Source organism: Balaenoptera musculus, chromosome 9 (assembly GCF_009873245.2).
Source record: "Balaenoptera musculus isolate JJ_BM4_2016_0621 chromosome 9, mBalMus1.pri.v3, whole genome shotgun sequence".
Classification (NCBI taxonomy): domain Eukaryota; kingdom Metazoa; phylum Chordata; class Mammalia; order Artiodactyla; family Balaenopteridae; genus Balaenoptera; species Balaenoptera musculus.
The window spans coordinates 2,326,516-2,333,123 of NC_045793.1; positions in this window are offsets into that span (position 1 = coordinate 2,326,516).

Below are 6,608 nucleotides of genomic sequence, written 5' to 3' on the forward strand. Positions count from 1 at the left end.
AGGGAGCTTGTCAGATACCAGCGGTCTATCTGCAGGGCGCTGTAGCAAACGGGGCCCCAGGAGACCCACTGGGAAGTCTTAGAATAGCATGTTCTGGAGAGCTCAGGTGATGTGCTCTTCTGGGCGGGTGTGAAGGAAACTGGCAGGTGTCCCACCCAGGTCAGCTTGTCTGAGTCAAGAGCACACGCCCTCTGCCCATGGAAGACCCCAACATGGAGGAGGGCCCTGGGCTCCCCCCGCCTCTTGTGGATACCATGGGCAGGCATGTTGGGTCAAGGCAGGCACATATTTCTGGATTTTAAAGACTGCCACCACCCGCTCATTAGTGTTCATGCCAAAGAATTGCAAACTTAAGAAACCATTTAATTTCATCATGAGTTTGTTCCAAGAAATGGCACCTCCCCACAGACAAATGTGCATCTCTGGAGAGCGGGGGGATGCAGGCGTTTGCGGGGAATGCTCGCACCCTCTTGCAGGAGCTGGACCTCTCCCTTCCTCCTGCCGCATCTGTTTCCCAGGTACTTTTCTTTAAGGGTGTAAATTTAAGACGGTTTTTACTTTTCCAAGCATTTATTGTATTCATTGCTCAAACGTTATCAGAAGAAATCCATTTTCTTTATAAAACGAAGGCAAATCCTCCCCTTTATATTTGCTCAACAGAAAATGTATTTTACAATAGTTACCTACTCATGGTGCAGTCTGGACACTTTACTTAACTTCTCAAAGTCTGAGAGGACACACAGTGTCATTTATTAGCTCGGCGAGGAGGTGATAAGAGTGACGATTGCCCAAACTTGGTATTTGCCAGACGCTGTGCGTTACCTCCTTGAATCCTCAAGACAGCTCAGACCTTGAGAAGTTAAAGCTTCCACTGGGAAACAAACTCTAGCATAAAATAATTTTCTGTTGCACAAATCTGAACTTAAGCATCAGTATCTGACTAGGCAAGGAGGTATTAATAGCTATGGTAGTAGCCAAAACTCAGTGTATAGAGAGTGGGGTGTAACTTGTTCGAAAGAAAAATTAACTGATTTACTGGAAAGCAACTTGATTCCCAGTTGAGAAATTTAGTTTTATCCCAGGAACCACAAAGGGGGTTGGGTAGGGTTATTAAAAAATTAAAAGCAGTAAGAATCTGCTGTTACTCCAGGATATAAAATGCGTCACTCCTTTGATTTAATGCAGGAGTGGGGATTTGACATGTAACATGTATGTTGAAGACAGCCTGAGTGAATAGTGTGTGTTTTTTATGCTTGACAAGAAGGAGGAGAAATAGGATTTGGAAAAGGGACAGTGGCTTGTGAAAGTCCTATGTTCAGTTTAATGCAACTTAAATTGTTATTCATTTATGGTTTTCTCTAGATGCTAGATTTATGGATTTCCTTCTATCTACATTTTTCTCTAGGTTCTAACAATTAATAATGAGCATGTGTTAACTGTGTAATTTTTAAAGGTCGTTTATTCAGTTAATGAGGTTGGAACTTGGGCATAAAAATACCCTCAGGAAATCAAGCCTTGAAATGTACAGGTGAGTCACAACAGAAGGCCTCACGGTCCCCTAAAGAGATAGCAGTTCCGTGGCCAGGGCGTAACGGGCAGCGGAGGGCCAGCCCTTCTACCACAGCAACAGGCTCTGTGGGGAGGGGCCGTTGCCTCCAGGTCACCTGCTGCTTCGGGGGCTGCAGTTTCAGAGGAAGACACATCCTCAAGACCACCGCAGCTGGCTGTGCCCACCCCGACACCCCCCACCCTGAAGAAGAGGGCCCAGGGTAAGGGGACGCAGGGAGGTTTCTGCTCTGCCCCGAGAAGGCTCTGCTAGCAGGTCCCCACCAGGCCACCTGGGCTTCCCCGGGACAGCAGGGTGGGAGCCCATCACAGTCTTTCTGACCTGCATGCCAGCTCCCTCCCCGAGCTCTGTCTGCCCAAACCACCTGCCACTCAGCCACCAGCTTCTCCCCTTTCCCCTGTCTTGTCCGCCCCCAGCCCCCGCGAGATGGGGAGCAAACCCCAAAGCCCACCTCTCTGCTGTGCACGCCCGGAGTCTCCATCAGGGTCTGGGGCCGATGCTCTTATAGCCTCTGCACTCAGTTCGCTATCAGGGCAGCCAGGCTGAGTGAACAGCAAAGGAAAAACCCTTCCAAGGGTGACCTTTGAACGTGTCAACCCCTTCACAGAAAGAAATGGCCACAGACCCCAAAGGGATATTTCCTGAGAATATGGTGAGTGCTGAGCGCTGGTCATTGGCTAATCCTTCAGCTAAACAGTAGTCGTTAGCTTTCTGCTGTCCTTGGCTAGAGAGATAGACGTATAAACCCGTACAGTACACACACACACGCACACAAACACACATCGCGTTCCATCTCAGCAGTAACACACACACACACAAAGACACACACGCACACAAACACACATCGCGTTCCATCTCAGCAGTAACACACACACACACAAAGACACACACGCACACAAACACACATCGCGTTCCATCTCAGCAGTAACACACACACACAAAGACACACACGCACACAAACACACATCGCGTTCCGTCTCAGCAGTAACACACACACACACAAAGACACACACGCACACAAACACACATCGCGTTCCAGCTCAGCAGTAACACACACACACACAAAGACACACACGCACACAAACACACATCGCGTTCCGTCTCAGCAGTAACACACACACACACAAAGACACACACGCACACAAACACACATCGCGTTCCGTCTCAGCAGTAACACACACACACACAAAGACACACACACACACAAACACGCATCGCGTTCCATCTCAGCAGTAACACACACACATACAAATACATACACACACACAAACACACATCGAATTCCATATCAGCAGTAACACACACACATAGAAATACACTCACACACACAAACACACATCGCGTTCCATCTCAGCAGTAACACACACACAAAGACACACACGCACACAAACACACATCGCGTTCCATCTCAGCAGTAACACACACACACACAAAGACACACACGCACACAAACACACATCGCGTTCCATCTCAGCAGTAACACACACACACACAAAGACACACACACACACAAACACACATCGCGTTCCGTCTCAGCAGTAACACACACACATACAAATACATACACACACACAAACACACATCGAATTCCATCTCAGCAGTAACACACACACATACAAATACACTCACACACACACACATCGCGTTCCATCTCAGCAGTAACACACACACAAAGACACACACGCACACAAACACACATCGCATTCCATCTCAGCAGTAGCACACACACATACAAATACACACACACACACAAACACACATAGCATTCTGTCTCAGCAGTAACACACACACATACAAATACACACACACACAAACACACATAGCGTTCCATCTCAGCAGTAACACACACACACGCACACTCACACATCGTGTTCCATCTCAGCAATAACACACACACATACAAATACACACATACACACACAAACACACATAGCGTTCTGTCTCAGCAGTAACACACATATATAAATACACACACACACACATAGCATTCTGTCTCAGCAGTAACACACACACATACAAATACACACACACACACACACACACACACAAACACACATAGCGTTCTGTCTCAGCAGTAACACACACACATACAAATACACACACACACACACACACAAACACACATAGCGTTCTGTCTCAGCAGTAGCACACACATATATAAATACACACACACACACACAAACACACATAGCGTTCTGTCTCAGCAGTAGCACACACACATACAAATACACACACACACACACAAACACACATAGCGTTCTGTCTCAGCAGTAGCACACACACATACAAATACACACACACACACACAAACACACATAGCGTTCTGTCTCACCATTAACACACATATATAAATACACACACCACACAAACACACATAGCCTTCTGTCTCAAGAGTAACACACACACACACACACACACACCAACCGGCAGGGTATCTTTGTCTGAAGTACCAAGAATTCTGCACCACGCATGAATATTGACCGCTTCCCTGAACACTTTCCTGAGCACTAACACATGATCCTAGCACAGACAGACAGAGCGGGACTGAGCAGGCGTCCTGGGAGCCCTGCGATTGTGGATGGCGGGGCCGAGCATACGAAACCGCTCGTGACAACCATTTCCTTTGACTTAGAAAGGAAACAGGCATCTCAGACTCGACATTTTCCTAGTCACATGATTTGAGGAGGAAAAATATTCCCCAGGGACTGCAAGTTCAGAAAATGACTTCCTCCAGGGGAAGTGAGCGATGACTTCACTGGAAGGTGGACTTTGGTGTTAATTAGTTGTTTTTTGATCTCGTGCTGTCAGTGACAGAGGGTCTCAGAGGGGAATTAACTGTGCTTAAGTCTCAGGCTTCTCAGAACCAAAACACTCCGCAAGGAAGATTCCACCCAATTAACATGAAACTTTGAGCCAATTACATAGGCAATAAAATAGATGCCGCCATGCAAGGCAGCCAGTCGAGCCCCAGAGCTGAAGAGAGAGGAACGCAGGGAGCAGACCAGCTCAGGTGGCCTGTCCTCTCCCTTCTTCAAAGTCATGGACAGAGAAGCTCATTTCCCATCTCCTGTGACATGCACCCCCCAAAGAGCGATGCCTGGGGCCACTGAGCGGTCACAAGGGTGCCTCTCAGATTCCAATCATCCGGTTATCAATACACAGATAAGTAAACCCATAGTGAATGGGCTAGTTCATCAGTCCGCCTGTCAGTTGTCACCAGGACACACGCCCTCCCCGGCCTTCATTTTGGTACCATCGTTTTGTGGTTAATCTCCCTGCTCAACAAAAGTCATTGCAAGGTCGCACATGTGCCCGTGTTTTACCACTAGAAACAAATGATCACAAAGTCCGAGCGGCTGGGGGGGCTCGTTTCCCTTCTCCGAGAGCACCCACCTCGCCTCTGCTCGCTGCTTGAAAGACTAATCTGTAATTCAGAAAATCCCTCCATCCGGCAAGGTGGGCCGGCTTTACGTAAAGCGCCGTTTTAAAGAAGAATGAAAAGCAAACTGTCAATTCCAAAGTAATGAAGGCAATTGGCAAATTTGAGTTCACAGATTCACCCTAATTGTCACCATCAGTGAAGAGTTTGTTAATGTGCCCTTTATCCTTTGAAGAATGTCAGGGAAAAAGAAGACTTGGCGAAAAGTCGAAAATCAAACAAGGTCCAAATATTTTGCATTCCCCAGTGTTCCTATCTCCTGAGCGGACAAAGCCCTGGAAATTGTTTCTGAACAATGATGGAGAAGTGCAGCTACAAGCAAGGAGCCTAAAACGCTAAGAGCCCTCTGGTCACCAAATACGGAAAACAGAGCTGCAGCCAATCACTCTAGTGCAATCCAAGGTCTTCACTGGAGACCCAAAGAGACCTGGCTAGAAACATTTAAGAGAAAAGGAAAGATTGGGGTGTATCTTTTAAGTATTAGCTATGCATGATATTGCCCTAATTACTGAATTTTTCTGAGTGTGTTTCCTTCATCAAAAAGAAGGTAAGATGTAGAAACTCTCGCACATACCAGGTCCAAGAATCCTGCCCTCACTCCTCAGCCAGGATCCGTGCCCCACTTCTCTACTGAACCTGCCACCCTGGCACCTGTGTGTCACTCAGACCCCAGCGGCAGGTCAGCCTCATCCCCACGGTCAGAGGGGACCTCATTCACTTGGCTCTGAATCTACCGCCTGCTCGGGCACCGGCGGGCACAGTCAGGGGAGAGGAAGGAGAGATGCACGTATTAAAGGCCACGTATTAAAGGTCTGGGCTCGGAACTGACTGCACACGGTTTGTGAAGAGCGTGTGTCCTTCATCCAATTTTACAGAAGAGGCAGTTCAAACTCTAAGAAAGTTCAGGCAGCCAGTCGGTGCTGCACCTGGGATTAGAATCCGGGAGTCTTCATCAAACCCCACGCGTGGCTCTCTCCACCGGACACGCATCCAGGCTCACGCGTTCATTCCAAATCAGGAGAAAAGGCTACTGCAACCCCAACGATGGTGCTGTGTCCTGACAGCCCCTGAGGATAGAGGCGGGTTGAAGCTTTATATAAATATTTTTAACTTAAATATATGTGTACGCTGCCTGTATAAGTATATGTGTATATACATGAGGTTAAATATACATAAAGAGAGGTCAGTGACATTGGGCCTGATTCCCATCTTCTGAAACTGTCCGGGAACAATGCCACCCCATGGCAGAAGGGTGAGCATTTGGCCCATTACCAAGAAATCACCTACTTTTCTCCTTGAGAATAGGAAGGGACAAACGTGCTGACTCACAGGGAGCTAGCTGCCAGGAAGCCCCCTCTCGAAGGCCTTCCTTCGTGGGGGACCAGGACACCAGACGACTCCCAGCAGGATGCACGGCGGCCGCCCAGCGCCTGTCCTGTCCAACCTCAGGGCTCCTCCAGTCCGGACGCAGGGTCTCTGGGCTGCGAGCATTGGGGGCCTGGGCCGGGCCACTGTCCCAACCAGCCATGGGACTTGGGGAAAATCTCTTCCCTTCTGGGACCCAGTTTTCCCATCTGAAACATCTCTTCCATCTTCCCCAAG